The 16,390-nt window shown below is 33.2% G+C and overlaps 1 protein-coding gene across 4 annotated transcripts in view; it reads right to left on the bottom strand.

The window, feature by feature from the left end:
• The window catches only part of LOC110114722 (mediator of RNA polymerase II transcription subunit 9), a 58,890-nt gene that overhangs the window by 27,978 nt on the left and 14,522 nt on the right, over positions 1–16,390 (bottom strand). For 2 of the 4 annotated variants that reach the window (XM_020847697.2, XM_020847695.2), the window contains exon 2: positions 7,025–7,098. The exons of the other annotated variants lie outside the window; for them this stretch is intronic. The gene's annotated coding sequence lies outside the window, so the exon portion shown is untranslated. The remainder of the gene's footprint in view (positions 1–7,024; positions 7,099–16,390) is intronic. 4 annotated transcript variants of the gene reach the window in all.

The following is a 16,390-nucleotide window of genomic DNA, read 5'->3' on the forward strand; positions in this document are numbered from 1 at the left end:
AGGGACCTTTTCGTATCCTTAAACGCATTAATGATAATGCTTTTCAAATTGAGTTACCTGACAATTTACAAATTTCTCCTGTTTTTAATGTTTCAGATTTATAAAATCATTACGACCCAATGGAGCTTTCCAATCAAGAGAAAGACGTAGATCAACCACAACAAGCCTGCAACATACAAGAAGAACCCGTGGGAACTACTCCTCCCCTCCAAAATAAAGTTCCATCTTCTCAAGACCGGGGGAATGACGCAGGAGCTACTGCTATCTAAACAGGAAATAAATCCTATATTCATACAGAACCCAGACCGGCCATTAACAGGCTTTTGGTTCTATTCCCTGCTGCTGGTTCAGTTAGGTTCAGGCTTTCTTGCTGCTGAGTCTAGTGTTAGTTATCTTAATAATGTCTATATATAGAGTCCATGTCTTAGAGGGAGGGTAGAGAGTTTGTAAGCAGAAATTCTGCATTTTCCCTTGGATGGAGGGCTGTAACCTGGCGTGGCAAGCCAGGGGTGAATCTACCATAATAAAGCTAAGTTCCTTTTTGTTTTCTTTTCTATAATATGTCCGTTTGTGTCTTGAATTGATCTTTATCTATCTCTGTAAATCGTTTGACACCTATTTAATCCATACCGGTGTCATAACATAATTTATTTTGTCCGACCAGAAATATCTAATATCTTAACCTTCATAAATCTGGATTTCAAAAATAATGCTCCACTTATCATTAATTATCATGGTTAGTAATCATTGTTTTATAGTTTTGAATCTCCTAAGCATGATGATTATAGCGGCGAAATGAATCTTTATTATAGCAAACATTTTTAGCTTCACAAATACATTTAAAATTGAAAGTCTCATTGAGTGATTTATGAAGTGCGTTATGAGGTTTTCATTCCCTACAATGTCTGTGATCCAACTTGATACACGGTAAATGATCTCGTTATCCTTTATATTCTTTGGCATCAAAAAATATATAATGGCATCGGGTTTCAATAATTGTTCGTGCCATTCTACACATTGATACATTGTTGGAGAACAAACAACCATAATTTGCAATATATATTTTATCATTATATGCTCCTTAATAATTGATGGTTGTTAAAAATATTGGCCCAGCATTTATAACTCCTACAATGGATTGAATGCACAACAATAATGAAATATACTCTCTGAGAATTCTCAACTTTAAGAACCATAACAATTAATTAGAGAGACAAAAAAAACTTTACAATAAAGTTACTAGAAATCTATAAACTTCGAAAATCTTCACGTCTGTGTTGATATAAATAAGGGAGTTAGTTTTTTGATAGCAAATTGGTATCAATTAAAATACTGCCTAAGGATTCCATCCTCCTGTCAATATTTTATGATCTGATTTGAGATTTTCATAATGTAGCAAACCCACGTATGGCTATATACCTCTCTAGATCGAGATAGAGAAAGTTCAATAAAAGTTATTCTATAGGCTACATGATTCTTTAGTAGCACAAATTTAAATTTGAAAAAACAACACATTGATACAAGCTCAAAGCGGATGGTGGCTAACAATGACAAATCCAATCAAATCTCATGATTCTATTGCCTGAGTTGTCCTATTCAAGATTGTTTGCAACAAACAGAAAGTGCAATTCAACAAAATACTAGGGTCAGAAGCATGAATGCATCTTGAGGCCCAATGTACTGCTCTTGTAGCACCTCGAAATGAGGGGATTGCATAAATCCAAAAGATTAATCAAAGTTTGATATGATCCTTCTCGACCACATGACTTTTTACTAAAAATAAGATAAGACCAAGGGTTGAGGTGTGATAGTATCATGGAATTATACCAATTAACGAGTGCCAAGGAGCACCCTAAGGAGCCTTTCTCAGGAAGTCTTCTAGGGAGTCTCTCTCAGGTGCACCTCTCGAAAATTCTACTTGTTATGAGTCCCAATATCTCAAACCTTGGTGAGGAGAAGGAATAGAGCTGCATCTATTTAAGGTTAATTTTTTATGGGCATTAAGTATGCAACGGAGGTTGTTGTGTCAAGTCAAATAGGAAGGCAGATGTAACGGATGGGTTTGGGTGGCCGGTTCAACCGAACCGGCCAGCCCTCCTAATAAAAGTCACGACCCCAGAAGGGGGTTAGTTTTTTTTTTTTTAATGCAAACGAAACAAAAGGGCGGAACTTCTGGGCGGACTGAACGCATGCAAAGGAAGATTTTTAGATCCGTTCTGCCATTTATAAAGAACGATTGCGTGGGAGGATAAGATTTAACGATTCCTTTTCTTTCCTATCGCTAACGAATCGATAATTTGGATGAAATTTCAAAGAACGAGAAAAACGACTAAGGAGAAAAAGGGGAAAATGTTATTGAATTTCTTCTTTCCTTTTTGTATAACCTCCTTGTTTTCCTTCCAAATTAAACAATTAACATTTTCATAAAGGAAATAAAAGAGATCGAATGCGAAGAGAAAGAAATTGGGAGAGAAAGAAGAAGAAGGAATTGAACTTTGGAATTCCTTCTTAAGGAAAGGTAAGTAATTTAGTTGAGGCCATAAGTTTTCATTTCTTGTTTCTTTTAGTGAATAAAATATGAGTTGATTTAGGTTGGAAAAAGCCAGGTGATACAGATTTTAGTTTGACGGTGGAGGAAGGAGGTTTTGCAAGTAAAGAAAAGAAATCTTATGAGGTAAGTTTTGTAGAAGAAATCAAATGTCTATTGATATATTTAATTGATATTTAATATTAATTAAATTATTATATTCTTGTGAACTGTTAATGGTTTTCAAAATTGGACGAATATTGGAAAAGGAAAGTAAAGTGGGTAATTATAGCTATTTGAAATTTCATTATTTCATTTCCATTTTCATATTGAAAGAAAGATTTATATAATTGCTTTGTTTATTTTGAGGCTATTATGAATAAAGCTATGAAAACTTCAAATGTATATAAAATAGTATACTTAGATTATGCTCATAAAGTATATAGAGATGGCATGAATATGTACTAATTAAATGAGAAAATGAATATAAGTTAAAGTATTTTAAATGTTATAAATGAATATGAAATAATATGTATAAAGGAATGAATAAAAAGAAATGAACAAAGAAAAGGAAAAATATAACAATGTTAAATGAATAGACTTATATTATATGTTAATTGTACTGTATTTTATACATATTAAGTGTTGAAGAATTACCCACTGAGTTTACCTTATAAACTCATTCCATTAAATAATGTTTCAGGTAAGTCTTCAGAGATTTAGAAATGGAAAAAAGGGAAGAGTACGTCTATAGAAGACGACGAAACATTAAAAACAGGTAATTTATGAGTTATGCAAATGTTGAGTATTTGAGAAAATTTATTAGTGGCTCTTCAGTTGAATTAAGAAAATTTTATATTGTATCGCTTATGAATTGAAATGATTTGATCCTACCGTCCGACTTTTAGTTCCCACCTCGTCAAAATCGAGCATCCGGGTCAGGTCGTGACAAAAGTAGTCTTAGAGATCAATTAAGATATGAATCATACTAAAAGAGCCATTAGAATGACTATTAATGATTTGAAGATTTAACGTAAAATGAATATCTTATTGAAAACAGGAACCAAAATGATTATAGAAGAGAAAAGGAAGTGGAAAGGCCAGTGCCTCATGTTAATGTTAAGCCTTATGCACTGACATAAATGATGACAGCTATAACTCAGTTGATTCACGCCTCAATGAATCAATAATCAGGAAGTAGCAATGGTGGTGGAATGCCTATAGATAAATATCTTAAACTGTTTCAAGATATGAGGCCACCATTATTTAAGAGAATTGAAAGACTAATTGAAGCTAAAATTTGGTTACTAATGATTGAAAAGATTTTAGAGGGAATGTTCTATCCAAAGAAAAGGAAAGTTTATGTAGCATCCTTTACACTGATGGAGAAGCATAAACGTAGTGTAAAGATCAGCATAAAAATAAAACTGGAGGATTTTTTGATATGCAAATTAAGTGGGATGATTTTACACATATGTTCAAAGATTGGTTCGTGCCCCTTTATACAAGGAGGCAGATGCATGATAAATTTATGAGATTGGTGCAGGGAGATAAATCAGTTATGCAATAGGAAGCTGAATGTGCAATATTATCCAGATATGTTCCTCAATTAATACATACTACAGAGGAACAGTGTCACTAATTCTTATCTGGATTGAAGGATGTAATTATACAGCCACTTGTACCACTTGGAATTGATGATTACTTAGTGCTGGTGGAAAGGGCTAAAGAGGGTAGAAATGGACTTACAAAACACTCAAAGGAGACGTAACTTTCAGAAGAGGAAAAGTGGTGAAGTAATAGGAGCTTCACAGGATTCACATAGCAAACCTCTTTCACAAGCTGGGAAGTTTAATTGGAAGAAGGCTAAGTCTAGTAGCAGTGACAGTTCAAGTGTGTACAGTTGCATCAAATGTGGAAGGCAACATAAATGAGAATATTTATATGGTACAAATACTTGTTTTTGGTGTCATCAATCAGGTCACATAGCCAAGAATTGTCTTACTTTGGGACAGAAACAAGCAGGAGAGTCAAGGATAAACACTGGATCTCAGAGAAATGTTGAAAGACCAAGAACGATAGAATCAACTGCTTCTACTCCATGACTAAAATCAAGGCTGACAGAATACTATTCCTAGAGTATATGCATTGACTCAAAAGAATACTAAAGATTCTCCTGAAGTAATTACAGGTAATAATAATAAAAAAATAAATAAATGAGTGCTATGAAAACATTGCTAAAGGAATGATGTTTATGTTAATTTTTTGTAAATTTTATAGGTATGGTAACGATTCAAAAAAAGCTTGTACAGATTCTTTTTGATATAGGAGCTACACACTCATTTATTTCAGAGGCATTTGTTAAATCAATGGGATTAAATATTTATGAAATAATAAAATTTTGAAAGTTTTGATGTCAATTGGATATGTTGTGAAAGTAAATGATATATGTCAAAGTGACTTTCAAAATAAATGAATCTTGTAAACTCATTCCATTAAACAATATTTCAGGTAAGTCTTCAGAGATTTAAAAATGGCAGAAATGGAAGAGTATGTCTCTAGAAGACGACGTAACATTGAAAACAAGAAATTTATTAGTTATACAAATGTTAAATATTTGAGAAATTTTGTTAGTTGCTCTTCAGTTAAATGGATTAAATTTTATATTGTATTGCTTATAAATTGAAATGATTTGATCCTACCGTCCGACTTTGAGTTCCCGCCTCGTCAAGTCAAGCATCCGCGTCGGGTCGTGATAGCGGAAGAGGAAGTAGAGTGCAACAACGAGTAGGTTGGCCTTGGGAAAGAAGATGTTGATGTTGAGAAGATGGGGTGGCTTTGCATGAAAAGATGGCTAATCACCTAAAGAAAATTTATAACTAAGCACTATAAAGCCCATCACATAATTTAAAATAGCACAAAATTTAGGGAAAGAATAAGTATATTTGTAATAGTTGTTGTTGAGCCTAGTGAAGTCAGCACACATCTGCCAACTTTCAACAACCTTTGAACATCTACTTTGATTGTGACTTCTTGGATGACTAGCAACTACCAAGTTGTGATATAAAAAAAAAACAGACTTCTCCTCTGCAATGAAACCCCATCAATAAAATTGGAGTTTCCAAAACAAAAGAGCCGAAAAGATCTAAAGGTTTCCTAACATCAAAAGAATGAACAATAGGAATAAAGTTAATTGTTTAAAAACTATAAATGCTACCTTCATGGACTCCCATACTTTCACAATCAACAATTCAAACAACATATATGGTATAATAAATACATAATAAACATTATTTTGAAGTGCCGCCTAAGAAATCTTATAATATAAGTAGGGAACTCTTTTCATAGCATAAATGTTTATCTATCTCAAAATCTTCTCAATCCCAAAAACTAAAATTCCTCTCGTGTTGATCTCCCACATGATTATCCCAACACAGCCAATTTTACACATCAAATGATCAACCCTTTCTCCCATTTAATTAAAAAAAAAAGCTCCTTAGATGCTTCAATCATTCGATCTGACAAGCAGGGAAATAAATCAAAAGATTGGCAGCGCAATTTTTTATAACTTTCAAGATCACCGGAGTATTAATTACCAGATATTATGAACCAACCTACGACTCTCTATAGAAAATAAAATACCTCAGATAAGATCAATTAGTTATATACGAGGAGGAAAAAAAAATGGAAGAGATAGGTAGAAGAGTGGCGGAGCATGAGCGAGGAGGAAGCACCTAACTAGTTTCATTTTTTTTCAAAATATACAATTTCTAAACAAAATTAAACCCTAATTAGTACTAATCAAACTAAAAATTTCAATTATTTGATTAGATTGGGATGACACCATATGATCAGACGTGAAATGTTATCTTGATTTTTGAAGCCAACTATCAGAAAAGTGTTTATCTATCAACCTCAACTGCTTGTATGAAATGAGTTATTCCGTCAAAGTTTTATAGATTGATCAATCAAATTTGAGAAAATCTGACCCATTTTACTTCATAAGAGTTTTCATCAAGTGTTTATGTGGCTTGATTGTGTAATTTTTTGGGGGAGAGTACAGTATTCCCTATCAAATATATTTGGCATCCCACATAGATATGATCAAGATTGACGTCGAGATTGTAGCACATCCTTCACCACATATCTTATCCAATCTGCTATAATTTGTGATTAGAATATTAAAAAAAACTGTATATTTTGAAAAAAAAAATGTAACGGAACAAACAAAAGTTATTATTCTTACATTATTTAAAATCTATAATAAGAACACAAGCTTAAAAAAAGAATACATGAATCTGTAATGTATATTCCTCATGGCCTATTAAAATTGTACGACCCGGCCGGTGAGCTCGCGTAGGCGAGGCGAGAACGGAGGTCAGACGGTAGATTAAAATATCTAATTCCTAAAACTATCACCTTAACATTTGAAAGAACCTCTAAAACATCAAATTTGAAAACACATAAACATAAAATCATTAATATTCATAAAATTACCTTTCCTCAGGCGCTCCTCTTCTACGGTAAACATTTCCACCCCTTCTACTCATTTTGATTTAAAGTAATAACACCTGAAAAATATTAACAACTAACAATAAGATAAAACTCAGTAAGTAAAACTTGATTCCAAACTACAGTAATAAATGCAAAATGAACAATATGCTAAATGTCAATTTCATTTAAAATATAACATAAATTGATTTCATAAAAATATGTCATTAACATAAACATAAATCATACATTCATATCCTTTCATAATTCATTTTTCGTATTCATATCATTGTTCATAACTTTCTCATTTCATATATATTACAATCGTCACAGGAGCCACCGTCTAGTACCATAAAGGTACTCCTCTACCATTTCATTTTCCATATCATTTATCATTTTAACATGCACGAGTACAACGTCCCCAGCTAGTATCATAAGGGGGTGAGCTCCATCAATTCAGCATGCACATACAAACATTCAATATAATATTCAAATCATAATCATATCATCTCAATAATATAAAGCATTATTATGTATCTTATACAGTAATATGGTGAAAAAATTAATATGCAAGAATATGAAACAATGGAATCAATTAATGCAGTAAAATAAACCAATTTGCAATAACAATTCAATAAAAACTAAAACGATGCAATTACCATGATAAAAAAGCATGTTTACTCACCTGATTGTTTCCAAGCTTTAATATTTTTCCAAACCTCAAGCTTCATTGTAGATACCAATACTCGTCTCAGCTTAATTATCAGAAATTTTCAACTGTTCAAATAATATTAATAAAATCTTAAACCTTCAACTTAAAGTTCTCAATCCTAAAACAATATCAATGATTTTTATTATTTTATAATCTACTCCCAACATTTTTAAAGGTTCTCTTTTTCCATCTCCATCTCTCTAATTTAAAACATAGAGCATACATATATTCTAAAAATTCATAATTTTGTGTAATTATATATGTTAACCAAATTAACCCTTTACCATAATCCTAAATTAATTTAAAATAATTTCTATTTTCGGATTTAAAATAATTAGAAAATAGAAAAATACCATTTTGTGAGAAAAACTCAATTTCTTTTCTTAAAAACCCTCTTAGGACCCTTAGGAACCACATTTGCAAAAGTACTTCCAAAATTTCCGACTTTAGAGAAAAACCCTAATTTTTCCAACTCCACATTCTTGGTGACCATGCATAAAATTATCTCATAATCATTCCCTAACAATCCCCTATTTAATTTCTTAAAGAGATTCAAAGTTTTTCTTAAACCCTAGAAATCTTTTCTTGAGAAAATTCTAAGAAAAATATTAGAAATTGTTCATAAGAACTCACCTTAGCCTTCACTTAGTGTTCCCTACAATTTCCTTCCAAGAATCTCGCGGAAAATTGCCCTACCACTGGCGTCGAAACCTCCTGCCGCTCCCTTCCGCGCGCCTCTTCTCCTTTGGTTCCGCTCGGTTTGGTGCACGATTGAATAAGAGACCGAATGTATTCGGTCCCTTTAATTCCCTTACATGGCCAAAAAACTATTCTACCCTCACTTAAACAATCCATGCTTTAATAATCTCTAAGGGTATTATGGGTATTATAAGATTTCTCTTAATTTTAAATTCAAAATTAAGCAAAATTAAATATAAATTTTATATATCGAATTTCTTAGAATTTTGCCTAGAATTTTATAAAATTACTTTTGTCGAAATCCGACAACTTTGAAAAATTCACTTAAATCTTGTCGCAATGCATCAAAAAACGTGTGAGATCTAAAACGACATTTTTCGGGTTTTACAATTCTTCCCTCATAATAAAAAATTTCGTCCTTGAAATTTACATACAACTTCTAGTTACAAATCAACCAACATCTTCTATTTTAATTAACATAAACGTCAACATTGGAACAGAACAAATTAAACATCTGAAATATCATAATAAAAAAAATCTGATCAACCCCAAAACATTTAACATAACATAGCAAATTAAACTACTAAATCCAAAATATCAAATTTAACATTACAGGTCACTAAAAATAAACAATAAAGTCATCTCAATCATCCTTATCAACATCAATAGGTTCATTGGGCTACTACTGAGTTAAAGACTTTATGGTCATCTCTCTGCGGCTTGTAGAAAAAACAACCCACTAAGGAATAATTACATTAAAAATGATGAAGAAATAGAATAAGAGGAAGAAAATGAATCTGAACCTAAAAATAATATCGAATTGGAGAAAGTTGATACAGAGGGCGATGAAGGTGAACAACTTTTAGTAATCCAACAAGTTTTAACAACTAAAATGCAGAATGGGGATAGGTGGCTTAAAAGAAATATTTTTAAAACCACTTGCACAGTTGAGGGAAAAATTTGCACTCTTATGATCGATAGCGGGAGTTCGGGTAATTTCTTTTCACAAATAATAGTTGATAAGCTCAAATTGAAATCAAAACCACTTGTCAAACCTTATAAAATCTCTTGGTTCACGAAAGGGAGTGAGGTTCCAATAACAAAACAACGCACTGTTAACTTAACAATTGAAAGTTCTTACAAAGATCAAGTGGTTTGGGATGTTGTACCTCTTGAAATTTGTCACATCTTATTGGGTCGTCCTTGGCAATTCGATCACAAAACCATTCATAACGGGGAAAAGAAAACCTACACTTTGATTCAAAATAATAAAAATTCACTCTTTGTCCTCAAAAATATGTGCCTAACCCGCCTGCCAAAAATACTAAAGTTGCAAAAACAAACGCCCCTGAACTGCTTCTTAACACAAATGAGTTAAAATAATCTGAGGTAGCTATCCTGGTGCTAGGAAAAGAAACTGATTCAACGTCTCAAATTCCTAAAGAAATTCAATATTTAATTAATGAGTTTTCTGATATAACACCTGAAGAGTTGCAATAGATTTGCCACCGATGTGAGGCATTCAACACCAAATTGATTTAATACATGGAGTCGCATTGCATAATCTTCCCCATTGCAGAATAAGTCCAACTGAACATGATAAACTTTTTAAGCAAGTGACTGAACTGTTAAAAAAAGGTTTGATTAAGAAAAGCTTAAGTCCCTGTGTTGTGCCTACTTTACTTACACCTAAAAAAGATAGAACATGAAGGATATGTGTGCATAGTCGGGCTATTAATAAAATCACCATTAAGTATAGATTTCCAATTCCTAGCCTGGATGACATGTTGGATAAGTTAAGTGGTGCCAAAATCTTTTCCAAAATTGAATTGAGAAGCGGGTATCACCAGATTAGGATAAGACCGGGAGATGAATGGAAAACTGCTTTTAAAATCAAGGAAGGATTGTACAAATGGATTGTTATGACTATTGGGCTTTCTAATGCTCCTAGCACTTTTATGAGAACAATTAATCATGTTTTAAGACCTTTTATTGGAAAGTTTGTTGTGGTATATTTCGATGATATTCTGATTTATAGCATTCACCCTTATGAGCATCTTAATCATGTGAAACAAATTCTGCAAATGCTAAGAGAGCACAAGTTGTATATCAATCTTAAAAAATATTCTTTCATGACTTCAAGTTTAACATTTTTGGGATATATTGTGTCTGCGAAAGAAATAAAGGTTGATCCTGTAAAAATTGAGGCAATTCAAAACTGGTTTACTTCTAAAAATATTAGAGAGGTGAGAGGGTTTCATGCCTTAGCTTCTTTCTATCGAAGGTTTATTAAAAACTTCAGTTCACTAATTTCCCCTATCACTAATTATTTGAAAAAAAGAGACTTTAGGTGGAAACCTCAAGCTGAACAAATATTTGAAATAATTAAGACAAAAATGAGTCAAGCACCCATCCTTAACCTGCCAATTTTTTTAAAAAAAATTAATGTTGATTGTGATGCCTCTCATATTGGTATTGGTGTTGTGCTTAGCATGGAAGGAAAACCTATTGCATACTTTTGTGAAAAGTTAAATGATGTTCGATCTAAGTATTCTACTTATGATTTGGAATTTTAAGCGATTGTTCAAGCTTTGAAATTCTGGAGATGTTATTTAATTCAAAGAGAATTTGTTTTAAACACTGACCACGAAACTTTGCGATTTTTGGGCCCTCAAAAAAATCTGAACAAAAAGCATGTCAAATGGGTCTCTGTTTTGCAAGAATACTCTTTTCACATTAAGCATTAAACTGGGGTGCTAAACAAAGTGGTTGACGCTTTAAGTAGGTCTCATCAGTTGGTAACTGTTTATCCAACCATAACTTCTTTCAATTTTTTAAAAGACACCTATGCGAATGATCCTGATTTTAAGAGTATTTAGGAATCTTATCTTACTTCTATAACTGATAATTATGCTTAATTTGTCATACAACAAGGTTTTTTGTTTAAAGGTTCTAGACTTTGCATTACAAAAAATTCTTTAAGAGAACACCTTGTGCAAGATTCATAGTGGGGGTTTGGGAGGACATTTTGGTCAAGGAAAAACTGTTGCCTTAGTGAAAGAAAAATATTTCTTGCCTCTTATGAGAAAGCAAATTGCTAAGCTGGTAAAACAATGTAAAATATGTCAAGCTTTCAAGGGAACTTCTCAAAACATTAATTTATATATCCCTCTTCCAATTCCAAATAAACCATGGAAAGACATCTCTATGGATTTTGTTTTAGGGTTGCCTGTTACTGCAAGAAAATATGATTTTGCCTTTGTTGTTGTGGACCGATTTAGTAAAATGGCACACTTTATTCCATACAAGAAAACTTCTGATGCTTCATATATTTACTGATTTATTTTTTAAAGAAATTTTTCGTCTCCATGGCATTCCTCGAGCATTCACGTCTGATAGGGATACTAGATTATTGAGTCACTTTTGGAGAACACTCTGGACAAAATTAGGAACTACTCTTCAATTTAGTAGTGCATAATATCCACAAACTGATGGACAAACTAAAGTTGTCAATCAAAGCTTAGGAAATTAACTGAGATGCCTTGCTGGTGAGAAACTATCCCGATGGAATTTAATATTGCCCCAAGCTGAGTTTGCATATAATAATTCTGTTAATCGCTCCACTGGTAAAACTCCCTTTGAGATTATTTATGGTCAGCCTATATCTCACATTTTAGATAGAATTTTTTTGCCTTTACCTAATAAGGTTAGAGCTGAAGCCACATAAACTTTTGATCATATCAAATATGTCCAACAACAAGTCCTTGAAAAACTCAGAATGGCTAATGTTAAATACAAATCTGTTGCTGACAAACATCGGAGGGAAGTATATTTTAAGAAGGGTGATTTGGTTATGGCTTACTTTCGTCGCTAATCGTATTTTACTTTTCGTATACTGTGAAAGTTGGGCACGAATGCCTATCTCCTGGATCTTCCTATTACTGTTGGCACTTCTTCTGTGTTTAATGTTTCTAACCTTTCTTTGTATGAAGAAAATTCTGATAATTCTATGGAAGTTGAAACTTTTGCCATTTTCCACATTTGTTCTAAACAATGATGATCAGGTTGAAGATGTTATTGATGTCAGAATTACTAAGACTAGACATGACGAACACAAAAGGTTCCTTGTTAAATGGAGCAATCGTCCATTGATAGACTATACATGGATGGATGTTATTGAAATGAAAAATCATCATCAGGATCTTTTTCAAAAAGTTGCTAAAGCCTTCTCATCAGGAGATGAGATTCTCCCACTAGGGGAAATTGATGCATGCAAATTTTAGTTTCTTTTCGCTTTTATTGTAATTTGAATATTATAGTTTTTTTTTTATGCTATCCCATGATGAAAAACATCCAATGATCATGAGTAGGTGGTGTTTGGGCATGAACCTTGGGTGTGCTAGCTACTTGGGTTCTTTGGTCTTTTGGGCTGCTGTTGTTTTTCGGGTTGGGCCTTGGATGCTTTGGTTTTGAGATGAATTCTTGGGAGCTACTTAATTCTAGCTCATTATTGCTTGAGCTGATGTTTTAGCTCATTATTTGGTGGAGTAATTGCACTTGAAAGCTCATTATGTGGAGTTTGAACTTTGCCTTTTCCCCTTCTTTGTGTCCCCTCGGTTTCTTCCTAGTGTTGTTTCCTGTGGATGATTCCTGCTCCTTCCCGTGGGCTGTTCCGATCCCCCTGGCTCTATCCCGATTCCCTAAATGTCCGCTCCTTTCCCGTGGCTTCTTTTCTCAGTTTCCTGTGCTGCCTTTTCGGGTGTTGTTTTGGAATTAATCCTGGCCTTTTCTAATTGGTTCAATTGGAGGTGAATTGTCCATTTGGTTGCCCCCTTTTCTCTTATAAATTGGAGATGTTTTTAACATGAAAAGGTTGTTGAATATTTGAGAAAAGTCTCTACAAAACCTGAGGGTTTCTTCTTCCTTCGGAAAAGCTTGAGAGCTTGTTCCATTTCTCTCTTCCTCCTCTCTATTTCTTCTTGTGCTTCTAATCTCTTCTTCTCTACGCAAGTTCCACTCCACTTATATCTTTCTTCTTGAGCTATTTGAGGTGTTTATTGGTTGATTTGGTGACATTTGCCGGAGGAGCTTTGTTGGATGTTGGACCTTGTAGCTGTGGTGGGCCCTTGGTTTCCAAGCCCTTAAGCCTTATCTTATTTTACCTACTTTTCGTTGCATGTGAGAAAACCGCTTGCCAGTTGTTCTGAGGATAGTGTTTTTATTTTTAAATTTTGTTTCGTTTATTCGACTTTCGTTTGTTTTGGTGTTTGTTTAGATGTCTGCATTATAAATTGAATCGAGTTTTGTTCTAGTGTTCTCCTCTATTGGCTCTTTCTTTCTAGTTTGCCTGCATCACTATTAGATGTAGGTGAAAAGAGAAAAGAGAAGATCGTGGCATTGAAGGTTGATGACACAGATAACAAAAGCTCTAAAGCTGATGAGAACAATGGAATAACCTTGATGACTCGATAGTTTAAAAGCTTCCTAAAGTAAAAGTAAAAGTGATACCACGACAAAAGTAAAGGTAAAATAGGTAAATTTAACAAAGTTTCTTCTAATGTTGTGTACTTTGAATGCAAGAAGCATGGACATCTGAGGTTCGATTGCCCTATTCTTAAGAGCTATCGTACGAAGGAAAATGGTGAAGATAAGCCAAATGCAAAAAGGGGAAAAATAAAAAACATATAAATCCTTTTGAGCATACTTAGCCTCTTACTCATCTGAATAAGAATCAGAAGAGGCGATAACAAATCTATGTTTGATGTCCAATGATACAATTATTAACTGCGATCAAGAAGATGAATGTAATTTATCTCATGATGACTTATTTTTAATTTCTGAGTAAATACATGATTCATATACGAAACTCAAAAATAGCATGCATGTCTAAAGAAAGAAATTTTTTATTTGTAATGCGATCATGACATATTAGTTATAGAGCATACTAATATTAAATTCAAACATATCATATTAGATAAGGAGCATCATTATTGTATGAGTTTAATGAGTTAAATAGGAAGCATATTGAGTTCACCAAGTCACACAATTCCTTGAAAAGTGAATATATTGATTTAGAGGAAACATTCAAAGAACTAGAGACACTTGCAATAGAACTAGATAATAGTGAGCATGCATTCAAATTTGAAGTGGCTAATTAAAAAATACTAATGACTATTTATAAGAAAAAATAAAAGCACTACAAAATAATATTCATAGGCCTACACTTTCACTAAAGCCACAACCTAGGACAGCATGCATCATATATCCCAAGGAAGAGGCACTATTCCCCACATAGGTTAATGACCCAATTTTTAGAGATTAGGTGTTATTCTTGTGGCATGCTATGATATATAGCTCACACTTACAAAATTTACCTTAGAATATATCAAGTTTGGAGGCCCAAGGTCTCATCATAGCATAACATGCATAACAATCATTCATTAAAGCATAAGGTGGAACTCAAACTCACTTGGATTCTCAAATCTAATCTTTGATTCACTTTGTAGGGATGCTCTCACAAGAAGTAAAGTGAGAGCATGTGGTACCTGGATAGAAACTACTCAAGACTTACGATGAGAGATCTGAAGCAGTTCATGGTGTTGCAGGTCAGGAGTGGAGACAAGATAACTTTGGGTGACAACACCACTTGGCTCAGGTATAATTGGTAAGACTAATGATTTCATTATTACGAACCTACTTTTAGTTGAAGGTTTAAAGCATAATTTACTTAACATTAGTCAATTATGCGATAAAAGATTTTATATTAAATTTATTTCTAAACATCGTCTTATTACTTTAAATGGTAAAACTATTTTGGGAGGAAATGTAATTAACAATATCTAGATACTTGATTTATCTTGTATTGATACTTCTAATGATATATACTATTTGAAAACTATTTTGGATGCATCTTGGCTATGGCATGCGTGACTATGTCATGCGAATCAAAAAATCCTTAGGAATATTACTCAGTGCGACCTAGTAAGAGGCATTCCCCAGCTAGATTTCTTTAAGGATCATTTTTGTGATACATGTCAATTAGAAAAGCAAACTAGGTCATCCTTTCATTCTATTAAGGATATCACTACCACAAGACCAGTAGAGATTCTTCATATGGATTTGTTTGGGCCCGTTAGTACGGCCAGTCTAGGTGGTAAGAGTTTTGGTTTTGTGATCATAGATGGCTTTTCTAGATTCACTTGGAATAGATTCTTAGCACATAAGAGTGAGTTTTTGATGAGTTTAAGATTTTTTCCACTTAGATTCATAGTAAGTTAGGTTGTTTGATATCTACTATTCATAGTGATCGCAACATCCAATAATCTCATATCATCAAGACACTCGAACCCATCTCCAACAACATCCCACATTTTGTTATCACATGTCATATAAAGTGGGATTTTCCTTGATATAATATGAAGATTTGTATGCACATAAACTAAATCTTCAGCTTATTGTGGAGTTATTTTATTCATATTCATTGATTTAATAAATGAGTATGTGCTCCAATTTCTCTCACAACAGGAAGAGGATAATACTTGAAGTTATGCTTGTTTTTAAAGTTCGTAAGTTATTTGTATGGAAAGATAACGAGCATGTACCGAGCGGTACCGAGCATGTACCTAGCGGTACCGAGCTTGTACCTAGCGGTACCGAGCATATACTGAGCGGTACTGAGCATGTACATTAGCTTCTTTTGATAAGTTTCAAAAAACAACAATTAATATTTCAGGCGTCGAGAGTCAGACGTCGATGCCATTTATCAGTCATCGAGAGAGGAGATGAAAATATTTTCACTGCAAAAAAGAAATGAAAATGAGAATATTCGATGATTGGGAGTTAAGTGTGGACGTTGATTTGATGTTATGGATAAGAAATAAGAAATTTAGTTTAAATCCCGCAAAATACAAGAAATTATTTTTTAAAAAAATTATTAAATATTTAAGATACGCGTGTCGGAC

Source organism: Dendrobium catenatum, unplaced genomic scaffold (assembly GCF_001605985.2).
Source record: "Dendrobium catenatum unplaced genomic scaffold, ASM160598v2 fragScaff_scaffold_853, whole genome shotgun sequence".
NCBI classification, from domain to species: domain Eukaryota; kingdom Viridiplantae; phylum Streptophyta; class Magnoliopsida; order Asparagales; family Orchidaceae; genus Dendrobium; species Dendrobium catenatum.